The following is a 15,230-nucleotide window of genomic DNA, read 5'->3' as shown; positions in this document are numbered from 1 at the left end:
CCTGCTTAGGGGGATGCCCAAGGACAAAGTTATCACTGCCCTTGCCTCAGCTGCATTGGCATGATACAAAACAGTTTATGTCTCCTTCTAGAAGCTGGCAGAGTAAGAGCGTGGCTGTCCCGTTATGCAAAGGCATCTACAGGAGTTGCAGGTACTCTCCAGGCCGGTCCTCCTGCAATCACCAGTTTCTATGAGAGCAAGTCAAAGCATATTAAATGGATGACCTTTTGTAGTCAGCTTGCGTCATGGTGCAAAACGGCTGACTATGATGGTGAGAGATCTTGCTAGAAGCTAGTTTTAAGGTAACGTTATTACTACACATTTTTAAGGTGTAGTAAGCCATGCCAGGAGAGTATATATCGGGTGGATGACATAACAAGGGAAACATATTTTCCAAACCCCAACGGAGTGTTTCAGACAGATATAATGTCACCGAGGGTCATTTGCTGTATGTGAATATTATGTGTATATTAAAGAACACACCACTGCCATGACACCAAACTCTGGGATTTTTCCTCAATGCCACATTGCACTTTATCAGCCCAGAGGGAACGTTATTTCTGTTTATTTATTTGATAGGGACAATGCATGTTATTGAACATTTAGTTATATAAAATAAACAAGCCAGTAAACAAGCTGGATTATAGCAACATTGCTAATTTATATCTGCAGTCCCTAGGCAGGTACACACAAAGACACAAACTCAAATATACATACAACACTACATTAAAAAAAAAAAAAAACGAATACCCTAACACATATTTAAAATTTTTAAGTAAAATGTTAACACAACTGATTTGTCATAAGCCACTTTTTAAGATGAACTTTAAAGGTATGATAAGTAGAACATTATCTTATGGACTGTGGTAAGCTATTCTAATATTTACTCCATATTACAGACAATACTTTCTGTCCAAAGGATGTTTGCCTATATGGTACCTCGCAGTCTACTCTCATGATAGACCTAGTACCAGTTCTACAATCTGTCCTCATGTTTTATAAATTCATTTAATGGAGATGGAGCCAGACCATTCCAGACCTTATAAATAGAGCAAGCATATTTAAAGCTCTTAACATTTTCAAAACTCAATAGATTTTTTTTTTACAATAATGAAATGACAGGTTTTCTATCCAAGACTTTTATCGCCTTCTTAAACAATGATTCTGTTGTCTTTAAAGTTGTGCCACCAATAAATAACCAACTATTAAAACAATACTCTGTGTAAAAAAATCTTACAAAAATGTACTTAAAATTCTTTAAATTAAACTTTACAATATTAGACCATTTTTTCACATTACTTTTAAAAGTTAAAGTAGAATCCAAAGTCACTAGCCTGGTGCCAGCCCGAACCCCGCCCACAACATTTTTTGGACGGGAAGTTCGGTCTGGACTCGATCCATTGTGGAGTAATTATGCTCGGCTCCCAGAAGGCCGAGCAAATCAAATTGCCAGGGCGGGCTTTAATCGATGATGGACAGGCTATCTGCGGTTACGTAACCACCCACGTCATCAAAGAGCGCTTGGGTTGAATTGGTTTTCACCAACGATGACTGCAGCTGGAGAAGTAAGATGTTTAGATTCCGCTATTACGTCTGTAATAAAAGAAATCGACAGCACATTAATTTTAAAAGACGAACAAAGAACCGCAATCAAGGCATTTGTCGATGGGAAAGATGTGTTTGCCGTCCTTCCAATGGGATTCGGCAAAAGTTTAAGTACAAGTTCAACATACGTCACTTACTGCGTTGCTCTGATTGGTTGTAGGTCTATCCAATTGAGTGCAGAGTTGTTGTTTTTTTTACTGGTTCGGTTAAGACACGCCCCATAATTCAAGTGCAATGGAGCAGTATCAGACTCACATTCTGCCTAGAATATGAGTATGACGAAGTCAGGCTACAAAGTCACCTCAAGATATGTAAACTCTAACAATATCAAGCTCCTCCCCTCTCAGGAATACCTTTGAATGTGTCATCTCTAGTGGTTGTTTTGCAAATATCATACACACAGGTTTTGTGCGCACGTTTTTGTGACATTTCAGGACACAAATTTGAATAATGACATAGGTATTACAAGGAGAGTGTGACTTATGACTTACATTACCCCATGTCCCCATTTTTCAAAAGGGTTATAAATCATACAGAATGAGTGAGAAAGTAAATATGTGCACAGTTTTCTGTGATGGTTAGGTTTAGGAGTAGGGTTGGTGTAGGGTGAAAATAAAATACGGTTTGTACAGTATAAAAACATTTACGCCTATGGAACGCCTGTCCTCACAATTCACAAAAACAAACCTGTGAGTGTGTGTGTGTGTGTGCACACGTGTGTTTGAGTGTGTTTTAAATGCAATAACAAAGCAATTACTTGGGTTTTATTTAACTCTGAAACATGAAATGTGGAGTTATCTGCTTTTGCCAAAAAACGACTGTTGAAGTTATCTGCTTTTGCTAAAAAACAAACTTTTAATATATATAAAAAACATACTTTCAATGAACTTTAATTTTTTAATTTACCTGTATTTTTTAGAGTTATTATTACTTAATCAAAACAACCCAACTGCAGTTTGATTGATATTACTTGGAATGCACAATAAAAAAACATGATTTGTGAGAATTAATAAAAATGGAGTTGTTGCAACTGTTTTTGCAAATAAGTTCAAGTTCAAGTTCACGTTTATTTATAAAGCACATTTAAAAACAACTTGTGTTGTACCAAAGTGCTGTACAGTATTACACATGATATAAGATAATAAAATTAATACATAAGATAACATATAACAACATGCAGGGTAGGCCATAAAAAACTCAATAAGCCTTATATAATTCAGGCGACATCATAGGCTACAGAAAATAAATGAGTCTTTAAGCTACATTTAAAAGTGACCAAAGTGGGTGAAGACCTCACGTTCACTGGAAGCGTATTCCACAACTTAGGAGCCGCAACTGCAAAAGCTCGGTCACCCTTGGTCTTTAAGCGAGACCGAGGAACCGAGAGGAGGAATTTATTGCATGAGCGGAGAGATCTTGGAGCAGAGTAAGGGTGAAGAAGATCGGAAATGTACTGTGGAGCAAGCCCATGTAAAGCTTTATACACGTACAGCAGAACCTTGAAGTCAACTCTGTATCTGACTGGTAACCAATGTAAGGTGGACAGAACAGGAGTGATGTGTTCTCTCTTCCTAGTTCTTGTCAGAAGTCTAGCTGCCGCATTCTGAACCAATTGCAAACGGTGTGTGGAGGATTGAGGTAGACCTATGTATAGAGAATTGCAGTAGTCAAGCCGAGATGTAACAAGTGCATGAATCACTACTTCAAGGTCTTTCTTTGCGAGAAACTGTTTTAATTTGGCGATGGACCGGAGATGAAAAAAGCTTCCTTTGACAACAGAATTTATCTGCTTATCGAATAATAAGTCAGAATCAAAGATGACGCCAAGGTTCTTAACTTTGTTTTGCAATGTTAAAGACAGGGAATTCAACTGGTTTTCCATATTAGTGACAAACAAAGGTGAACCAAAAGCAATGGCCTCAGTTTTATCCCCATTTAACTTTAGGAAGTTTTCAGACAGCCACATTTTGACTTCCTCCAGACAGGAGATGAAATTTAAAATGGAATTTCCATTTGTGGACTTGACAGGAAGATAGAATTGAGTATCGTCAGCATAACAGTGATAAGAAACCTTGTATTTCTGAAAGATAGAACCAAGAGGAAGCATGTATAAAGAGAAGAGCAGAGGACTCAGAATGGAGCCTTGCGGAACACCACATGTGATCAGTGTTGAAGATGAGTTATGTTTGCCAATATTAACTGAAAAAGTGCGACCTTTGAGATATGAAGAGAACCAACTTAATGCAACTCCCTGAATGCCAACCACTCTCTCCAGACGATGTAATAACATATTATGATCTATCGTGTCAAATGCTGCGCTGAGATCTAAAAGAATTAAGATGACCCCGTCCCCAGAATCCAGGGAGCATAAGATGTCATTTGTCACTTTTAGCAAAGCAGTCTCAGTACTGTGAAATGCCCTGAAACCTGATTGAAATTTATCGAGCATGTTACAGTCAGCGAGATAAGCTGAAAGCTGCAAGTAGATAACCTTTTCTAGAATTTTGGAGAGAAACGACAACTTCGAGATCGGCCTATAATTATTTAAAATGTCAGGGTCCAAGTTTGGTTTTTTCAAGAGAGGCTGGACCACAGCATGTTTAAAGCTTGTGGGAACCACTCCACTAGTCAGAGAACTGTTTATTATGGCCAGTATGATGGGAGCTACAGAATTAAAAATGTCTTTAAGAAAACGTGACGGCATCACATCCATAGGTGAAGAAGTCGGTTTCAGTGAAGAAACTATATCTGACAATTGGCTAAGCGAGACAGGGTCAAAGTGCCAGAAAGAACTGGAGGGCGTCGGAGGTTCAAAGCGTGAAACAACTGATGGCAATATTTGTGCTCTGATGTCCCGGATTTTGTCCACAAAAAAGTCAAGGAATTTTTCGCAGATCTCAGGAGTAGCAGTAGGGTAGCCTGTTGTAGTAGGGTTCAAGACTGAATCAATTGTTTTAAAAATCACTTTAGGCCTATGGCAATTTTTAGCAATTATTTCAGAGAAATAATTTGATTTAGCAGTCTTAACAGCAATTTGATACTGCTTTAAGGAGTCACAGAGCATTTCATAAGAGACCCTAAGTTTGTCTTTCTTCCACTTGCGCTCCGCTATCCTACATTGCCGCCTGACGGAGCGGGTGTGATCATTAAGCCAGGGATGGGTATCTTTCTTATTTCTAGATCTCAGCGATTTTAGAGGAGCTACCAGGTCCAGAATGTCAGTGCAGGTGGTGTTAAATATTTCAGTCAGTAGTGCAGTGTCCCCTGTACTATTTAACACATTTTCTATTTGAGAGAGATAATTGGTTGTGTAAATCTCTTCAAAACTCTTTACTGTAGAAGCGTTTATAATGCGAGTTAAGTGGCGGCTCTCTGGAGGGGGTGGAAAGAGGTGTTGCTGAAGAGATTCAAATAAAACAAAGCTATGATCAGAGATTCCAGATTCTATCACCTTAAGATTGGTCACATGAAAGCCGGAGGTTAATACCAAGTCAAGTGTATGACCTTTTATGTGAGTAGGACATGCAACTAACTGTGTCAAGTTAAAAGCATCCACCATGCACAGAAATTCCTTGACTAAAGGTTGAGTTTTACAGCAAATGTGGATATTAAAATCTCCCAGTATTAACAGTCTGTCACAGCGTGGTACTAATGTCGATAAGAACTCTGAGAATTCAGCAATAAAATCCTTATTATATTTAGGTGGTCTATAGATAAGTGCACAGAGTGTGGGACAGGATTGATCGATCTTCATTAACTGCACTTCAAAAGAAGTAAAGACATCAACAGGCAGAAGTTTACAGTGGTGATGCTTTCTAAACACAGTAGCTCAACCACCTCCACGGCCAACAGATCTTGGAGTGTTATAAAACATACAGTCTGCTGGAGTCAGTTCTCCTAAAGGAGCAGCATCCCCAGCATTTAGCCAGGTCTCTGTCAGGAATAAAAAGCCTAAGTTCCTAGAGCTGAAGAAGTCATTCAGAATAAAAGATTTGTTTGCGAGAGATCTGGCATTAAGTAGTGCAAACGTAGCTGCCGATGAAGCTGAAGTTGATGATGAAGTTGAGATTGGCACAGTCTTAACAGATGAACAATCCAAAGAACGAATGTGGTCAAGATTAATACCGCCCCCCGAAGCCACAGGCTTGTTGATACGGCGGCGAGCAGTTGACCAAAACGACGGGATACAGTTGTTAAGTGCATGGCTGGTATGAAACGTCCTGAATCTGCGACGAGACCCCCGATGCACATAACGGGGCCGACGCGCAATTCCTAATGACGTGCAGATTTTGTATGTCTCGGCAGTCAGACGCGAAGCAGTGTTCAAGTTCAAAAGTTCAGAGGCAGTGTAGAAATACATCCTATTCGTGCCGATGTACCGCCAAACGGATGAATCATGAGGAGTTATCCAAATAAAAGGCCAGTTCGTTAAAACAGTATAAACATAAAAGGAAAAAAGCCAGAACCAACCCATCTACACAGCCTGGCACAGCGCGAGGCCAAATCACCACCAATACACAATCGACAGGAGGTACGGGACCGGGCAGCCTTTGATTCAAGACCACCAAGCCCCCACAACACACTGATCACTAATGAATAGACCGATGGGCAAGTGTAAGCTAACTCACCGGAATATCAAAACGGATCAGGTCGGTAGAGTGTCCAGGCGATGAGACTCGCAGGCCAACTTTGTACTGCAGGTTGCGCTGGCTAAATGTCAACAAAGTTCCTTGAGTTAGTCCACTCCAGAACAACCATTACATCCACAAGGCGGAGGATAATCCACTGGTGGAAACCATAACAGAAATGCAAAGTTATATGACCAGGAGAAGGAAAGCACGTTATCCGGCAGCATCCAATTTATTCGGCGAAAACCACCGCAGACAGCACATAACGCTCCGGAGAACAGCGGCAGACAGGCACGCCAGCGTACGCTCCACCGGAAGTTGTCACGATTCGGGTGTTTTTGATGTAAATAAACTCATATATATATATATATATATATATATATATATATATATATATATATATATATATATATATATTTATTATATTTATATATGTGTGTGTGTGTGTCTTTTTTTTCTTCTTTTTTCCCTAATCCACCTGAGTGTATTACAGAGCCTCTAAAGGGACATGGTGGTGACAAAAATTTGGGAGGGGAGGAAAAAATATTTTTCAAAGCTTTTGTGTTCCCTTCCAATACTTTTGCTTTCTCTCTCAAAACCTGTTGTGAGATCTGACAAACACTTGGTCCGTGTACGTTTTGATAGTTTGTTTTCCAATTTGAAATGAAATATGCAAAAATGAGAAAACGGTTGTTTCCCGTTTTTTCGTTTGTTAAAAAAAATGGGAAAACGAGATTTTGGCTCGATTTTCGTTTTTCCGGGTCACGGACAGAAAACGGAAACACAACTTCAAAACTCGTTTTCTACTTGTGGGCGGTCATTACAAGCCCCTTTCAGCCGATTGGTCAATCAAATGAGCCTGTGACGCCATCATCAGTTCGTTTAACAAAATAACAGTCCTCTGCTGCCATATCAGTATATGTCATATATCGGCTTTCTTCTGTGCAACCTAACGCGTATTTCACAGAAATATTTATTTCAGAAAAGTTAATCAGCACGCAGGCTATTGTAATGCTGTTTGTAGTTTAATATGCATGGTGAAACTGCGCTGCCATACACAGAGGAGCGGATGAGAAGCACAGATTTAAAAAAAACAAAAAACTAGGCCTACAGTTTTTATTTTTTAATTTTTTATTTAACTTTTATTTTATTCTATTTTGAAGTCGCAATAAATAGGCTAAGTAGTGTAAGCAATTTAAAAAAAACGCCCATGGGGACGACTACATAGCTATTTTAGTCATGAAAAAAATGATATATAAACGTTAAGCCAAAACGAATTCATTTAAACCTAAACTGATAACTTAGGCTACCTCTCTAAAACTAAAACGTCTATGTTGTGTGTGCGTGAGTCACTAGGCTATGAGTTTTGGTTAATTTTTGAGAAGTTCAAAGAAAGGAAACCGGCCCTAGTCTATTGTCGCATTTTTTCCTTTCATTTTGTTAATATGTTAATTATTTAAGCGAAATAAATTTTGCGCATATCCTTTTATATAATTAAATCCTTTTTTTTTCGTTCACAAAAGCGCTGCAGATGCATGATGATGAACCTTCATGTTCTGTTGTTTATTCTGCTATTTGTTCATGTAGGCTAAACCTAACCCCCTGGGATTTTTTTAATGATTCACAGACACTTATCAATTCTAATTTCGTTTAATTCTAATTTAATAAAATCTTGTCGGTTAATGAAAAAGATGATCGCGTTTATAGTTTTTGCTTTGTTAATTAACTACCCTGCCTAGGCAAAACATCAACAGAACTGCATTACAGTAAATCTTCCCGCGGTATAAGCCACGAATATTTACAAAGATTCACAAATTATTTATTTCCGTCTGGGCCATAACCTCAGGCCGGGAGTCTCACGCTCATCAAAGCCAATAAACATACAGCTAGGCCTATTGTTGAAAACATAATTTACATTTCTTTTAAGAATAATGTTGGAAAAGTGGTAAAAAAAAAGTTTCAGTCAGAAACTGATAAAGTCGAGCACACACCTTATGATTAGCTGTGCACAGGCGGTGCAATGCTCCGCCAATTAATTATCTATTAACGGTTTAAATAATTCACGTACAGGCTACGTTTAAGAAACCCCGTTAAATCAAAATTGAAAGTAAAATGTTAACGGCCATTTATAGCTAATTCATTTAAAAGCGAAGGAAAGACAGAAAACGTAAGGATAGCAAGTAAACTGTGACATTTAATAATGTTCATTGTGTTGACATATAGGGCCCTATTTTAATGATCTAAACGCAAAGTGTAAAGCGCACGGCGCAGGTGCACTCAGGGCGTGTCCAAATCCACTTTTGCTATTTTAACGACGGAAAAACGGTCTGTGCGCCGGGGCGCATTTTTGAAATGGGTTGTCCCTATTCTTTTAATGAGTAATGGGCGTAACCTTCAATAAACCAATCAGAGTGTCATCTTCCATTCCCTTTAAGAGCGAGATGCGCTCGCGCCATGGCGGATTGCTATTTACATGGCGGAATTTGTCGGCGGAAAAGCTGAACGCTTTTCGAGCGAAGAAATCGATCTGCTCGTGCGCGAAGTTAAAGCGCGCGAGCAGATCATCTACGGGACAAGCAGGAATCCACCAAAGCTTCCCGAGGTGAAGAAGGCGTGGGATGAATTAGCAGTGATTGTGTCCGTTATAAGTAGTAATAGGCTGAATTGAAAATAGGTAGCCTAATTCTAATACACGCAATGACTATTCATCATTACATTTTTATATTTATGTAGCCTACACAATAATATTCTTTTACACTGTAATCCTTTTGTTTTTAATATTTGTCATGTTTGTGTGATGCGCATCCCTGTGTGTAATAAGCAAAGTCAACGCGCACTGTGGACGTGCCCAGAGGCGCAGTTTCTTCCAACGCGCTCTAACAAAAAAATATTGCGCCATTGACTTTAGACTTTAGACCAGGTTTGAGTTGGTCTATGGCGCAGTCTATTTCCAGCTCCTTAAAATAGCAATGCGCCGGCAATACGGCTGTACACACCTCTTTTTTAGACCAGCACGCCCATGGGCGCACTAACTGGCGCAAATGCATTTACTAATTTAAGGACGTGGCGCTGAACGGGAAAACGCGAACGGCGCCGGACGCAAACTAGCAAACACACTTGCGCTGCTTCTTGCGTCGCATTGCGCCGGGTGTATTATAGGGCCCATAAAGTTCATTATGTTAATAAAAGTTCTAGGGCTTTGTTTAATTTAAGAGATAGGCCTATGCATGGGCATTTATAAGCGAAGGAAAAATAGAAAAAGCCCGCCGACAGTGATACCGTGGTGTTGTCACATAGGAATAACATAATTTATAGTAATAATAATTTATTAGCCTATATTTATTATATTTCATATTTGTCTTTTTGTCCATAGACTATATCGTGAAAACAAACGTAGCGCACACACACACACACACACACACACACACACACACACACACACACCCACCAACAACAACAGCTATTTTTGTTGAAGCTGCTCTTAATTTTTTTTTATCGGTGACTTCGCAGTGCATTCACGAGTTCACATTTACATATAATTAAGTACAGTAAGGGTTATGCATATTTGGCGTGCTGTCCGGGAGGAGGGCTCCGAGCTCGGAAATTTTGGCCCGAACCCAGAGTACTCCCCCCCCTTCGTTGAGATAGAAGTAGATAGAACTGAAGTGAGGAGAAGGGGTGGAGGAGGGATGCTGATGAACTGTCAGACGAACAGAGGTAAGTCTGCTGTATTTATACCTCTTGTCCTGATTGCATTGATTAACTGAATGCTCTCCACCTGAGCTAGTTAGGTTAATTATCTGCACCTGTTCCTCCCGAACCTTGTTTAATAAAACATCATTTCACGAGTTCACATTTACATATAATTAAGTACAGTAAGGGTTATGCATATTTGGCGTGCTGTCCGGGGGGAGGGCTCCGAGCTCGGAAATTTTGGCCCGAACCCAGAGTACTCCCCCAGATGCAAAAGAGCAAAAGACAGCCGCTAGACCAAATAGCCCCCCCAAAGCCTTAAGATTGGCGAGCTGGCGTTTCGAGAAGCCTGGTTGTTGAACCAAGAGGGCCCATGTTGTCTCTGATGGGGGCAGCTTGCAGCGCCGGGCCTTGATGGACGTTGTTAACTGATGGACGGAGGGAGGAGTGGTGAGGTTCAACAACCGGCCTAAATGGCCTATAGAGCCTCCAACGGGAGCGGCTTGTGGAATCGGGTGAACAGGCCCTGTTGGCCGCCTGCGGATGAAATAGTTTAGAATGCACGGCAAACTCAACTGGGATGGTTAACGTTGCATCCGCTGGGAGATCAATACTCGCTGGATGGATAAAGAAAAGCATATTTTCACCTGGGAGGGTTAACGTTACATCCGCTGGGAGATCAATACTCGATGGATGGATAAAGAAAAGCATATTTTCACCTGGGAGGGTTAACGTTACATCCGCTGGGAGATCAATACTCGCTGGATGGATAAAGAAAAGCATATTTTCACCTGGGAGGATTAGCGTTGCATCCGCTGGGAGATCAATACTCGCTGGATGGAGAAAGAAAAGCTTATTTTCACCTGGGAGGGTTAACGTTGCATCCGCTGGGAGATCAATACTCGCTGGATGGAGAAAGAAAAGCATATTTTCACCTGGGAGGGTTAACGTTGCATCCGCTGGGAGATCAATACTCGCTGGATGGAGAAAGAAAAGCATATTTTCACCTGGGAGGGTTAACGTTGCATCCGCTGGGAGATCAATACTCGCTGGATGGAGAAAGAAAAGCATATTTTCACCTGGGAGGGTTAACGTTGCATCCGCTGGGAGATCAATACTCGCTGGATGGAGAAAGAAAAGCATATTTTCACCTGGGAGGGTTAACGTTGCATCCGCTGGGAGATCAATACTCGCTGGATGGAGAAAGAAAAGCATATTTTCACCTGGGAGGGTTAACGTTGCATCCGCTGGGAGATCAATACTCGCTGGATGGAGAACTTTTTTTTTTTTTTTTTTTTTTTTTTTTTTTTTAACCAATGAGGGTTTGATGGGCTTTTTTGATGTGGAACTGGTTGGTTCTGATGTAACTTTGGAAGGCGTCCGATGACCATCTTCCAAGAGCTTGGATCTGCTGCTGGGAGAGGCCTTTTTGGGCTGCCGAGGTTGCTGCCCCAATGCGGAAAGAGTGGCTGGAGTAGTTTTTTGCTGGGCTGCCTGACTGTTGAAGAACGGATTTTAGGTGCTTTTGGAACCAAAAACGAGAGACAGGTTTGTTGGAGTCGTCTATGAAAAGGGGTTCGTAGGGGGATTTAGCCTGAGAGCTTCTTAGTTGGAGGTACGCGAAAATGGACTGGAATGGTTGGATCGGTGAGGAAATGTTGAAAATATAGATGAAGTGTCCTTTTTTAGCTTGATCTGTCTTGCTTTGTTTAATTAAATATGAGATTGTATCGTTATCGAGAACAGACAAGTCTGCAATGGTGGGGTGGATTTTTGGATCGAATTTGGAAGTGATTGTGAGTTCCGAGCATCTTAGAAAACCAAAGAAGGCCAGAATAAACATAGCATCAAGTGTGCGGGCGGTATTGAGAGGCTGGTAGCCTGAGCGGAGGGTATTGATGCATTTTGTGAGAATGTCTAGTGTTATGGGATGTCTGGGGTCAGGACGGGTGGGCTGGGAACGTTGAATCCCTTTGATTAGGAGAGAGGTTTGTGAATTATTAATCTCAGTGGAGGGAGTGCCAAACATCAATTTGTGAAAAAATTGGATGCCGCTCAAGTAGCCTTTGATAGACCCGACTTGGAACCCTTTGACAATGTTGAGACATGAGATGAAAGAGGTGATTGAGAGGAGAGAGAAATCGGGAAACGGCGTGTTATATGACAAATGGAATGCTTTAAAACATCTCCAAGCTGTCACATAGGATTGCAGTGTCCTCGGGGAGACTGCTTGGAGGATTGTGTCGAGCGACGCGTCAAGGAGGGGTTTTAACGGGTGGGTTACGGGAATATGAGTTCTGAAAAGTGAGGTACTGGAGTTGGAAATTGGTCTGCCTCTGGAGCCAGCATCCTGAATTTCTGAAACAGAAAGCGAGACAGAGAGTCAGCAATTTTGTTTTCTGACCCGGGCACATGTTTAGCGATTATGATAAATTGGTCACATGCTGAGATCCAGATTAGACGTCTTAAAAAAGGCATCAAAGCGAGTGAATTGGAACGGCCTTTATTAATGCACTGGACTGTTGCTTCGTTGTCACACTGCACTAAAATACTGTTAGCCGTCCATTCTTTCCCCCACAGGAAGGCTGCTACTACGAGAGGATAGAGCTCAAATAGCGCTGAGGACTGTGGTATGTCCTGAAAATGAGGGGGCCATGGTGACGCGAACCAGCGTCCTTGGTAAAAACCTCCAAAGCCTATTGAGGGGGCTGCATCTGTGAACAGCTGGATATCCACAGGGGAAGACACGAGATTATTATAGAAAAAAGATAGGCCATTCCACTGTTTAAGAAATGTTATCCATAACCTGATTTCATCGCGGCACGCCTGTGTTAAGGAAATTAAGTCCTCTAGCGCGTGAGCCGAGGAGGCGAGTGAGAGGAGATGCGCGATGAACGGGCGGCCTTGTGGGATGATGCGCATGGCGAAGTTTAAGTGGCAGAGCAGGGACAGGAGTTCGCGTTTTGAACAATTTGAACTGTCTAGAAGGGTAGAAGAGACGAGGATTATCCTATCGATTTTTTCCTTGGGCAGGGAAGCTTGGAATTCATTTGGATTCAGTCAAATACCAAGGAATTCGATGGATGTGGCAGGACCCATTGTTTTTTCCTGGGCGATGGGAATTCCGAGCTCAGAAAAAACGTTTTGAACCGTAAGGATATGGGCCGCTGGAATGGCGTTGGGAGGCGAAATGATTAAAAAATCGTCTAGCAGGTGAATGAGGTGAGGAATTGCGTAATTGTTCGACAGAATCCAGCAGACCGCTTCTGATAACATGTCGAAAATTTTGGGGCTGCTTTTGCATCCAAACGTTAAGCGAACAGCGAAATAGAATTTCTCGTGCCAGCGCACCCCGAATAAGTGCCATGAATCAGGATGAATGGGCATCACTTTAAAAGCAGACGTGATGTCGATTTTTGCGAGCCAAGCACCCCGACCTACGATTTTTATCATTTCGATTGCATGATCTATATCATGGTATTTGAGAGAGAACTCGTCGAGTGGAATCAAGCTATTTATGCTTGGGAACAGGGAATTATGTGGAGCTGAGAGATCGATTATGAGGCGTTTCTTACCTGAAAATTTTCTCGTAGCCACTCCAATAGGGCTGATGCGAAAAATGTTGAATGGAGGGTTGTCAAAAGGGCCGATCATGAAACCTGACTCGACTTCTTTTCTAATCAGGTTGTTTACGGTGTCAGGCTCAGCGAGAGCAGATTGGAGATTATTACAGATGATGTTTTGGGAAAGCGTGCTTTCCACGCCAGGATTAAAACCATGTTTGAGACCAGATAGCAGATAATCAGTGAATTCGGCGTCCGGGTGGTTCGCAAGTTCAAAAGATAGGCGAGAAATATTCACAGGAGTCGATAAGTAATTTTTTGTTTTTTTATTATCCGCTTTAGACACGGGACATACAGGACGGGCATGAGCACCGCCACAAAAATTGCAGATGTGCAAATACCGACATCTTTGTCTGGTGCATATGCCAATATTAAAGTTATTGCAGGGCTGTCTGTTATCTGAAGATGATGTTCTGCGTCTGAAATCAGAATTGTATGGGTTGATGATTGCTGGTCTTGGAACATAGCTGGTGGATTTGACGGAGGCTGTGTCTGGGCAATGTGGAATGGAAGGGTTAATCTGTGGGCATGCGATGGTAGAATGAGCTACTGACCTGCAAACAGCGCATGAAACATTCCTGCAGCCGAGGAAAACTCTGCTGTGCAAGTCAGGGTCGAGTGCACCCCAGTAAGGGCACTGGTTCCACTGGGCGACCCTGACCGCGCATTTAGCAGAGAAGAGCTTGTGGTAGGTGTAGAAATGACCTCCCCCATAGGACAACGCGAGCTCAGCCATGAGCGATAGGTAGTCATTCAGTTCGCGTCGCCTATGGGGGAATGCTGAGCAAATAATTTCTGTGAAACGGCTGAAAGCAATAGCAAATTCGGAAAAAGAAAGTAAACGTGATGTATGAATGTTTTGTTTTTTTAACGTGACAGAAAAATCCCCGCAGTCTATCTGGCGGTTAGAGTCACCTACTGGAAGCTGAGAAAGAAGGTTAGCCAGATCTATGTCCGCACCTGCCAAGATCTGTGCTCGGATGTTGTGGGCCACTGGAGGTGGTTCCGCAGCGACTGCGTTTGATGGGACGGGCATCGGAGTTGCTGTGAACAGAGAATATTGTGATTTAGAATGTAGAAGAAGATTGTAGGGGAGAGAAGCTGGGGCTGCGACTGTTGGCAGAGGCAGCCTCACGCTTGAGTCGGCCTGTGGGGCTTGAGGAGGAAATTGGAGAGAAGAAAAAGAGGGAAATTGAGGGAAAGACTGAGATGTGTAGGCCTGCGATGCAAGCGGAGGCAGCCTCACGCTTGCTTGTGCTGCTGGAGCTGCAGGCCACTGAAAAAGGGGGGGGGGGGTTTGCGGCAATCGCAGGAAGGTGATGGGATGCTTGAGCCGCGGTGAAATGCTGCTCCGAAGAGGGAGGTGCACAATGCCTTGATGCTGCGGAATCTGGGACGCGGCCCAGGCTCGCTGAAGGCCCGGCACCATGGCCCGACACACGCAGAGCGCCGGACCTTGTGCGGGAGGGAGATGGTGGAGTTGGATGAGGCAATTTCTGGGCATCACGGGATTTAGTTTGCCTGTTGGATGCCTTGGAGGCTGGAGTGGACTTAGGTGAGAGGTTGGCTGATTGCAAGGTGACATACAGCTTGTATAAATCTGCCTTGTTCATTCTGCGTGACGGTTGCACATCAGAATTAATCAGCGCTTGCCTCAAACTCAAAACTGTCCACTTCCCAA

Source organism: Chanodichthys erythropterus, chromosome 8 (assembly GCF_024489055.1).
Source record: "Chanodichthys erythropterus isolate Z2021 chromosome 8, ASM2448905v1, whole genome shotgun sequence".
In the NCBI taxonomy this organism is placed as follows: domain Eukaryota; kingdom Metazoa; phylum Chordata; class Actinopteri; order Cypriniformes; family Xenocyprididae; genus Chanodichthys; species Chanodichthys erythropterus.
Note: the sequence above shows the minus strand (reverse complement) of the source record.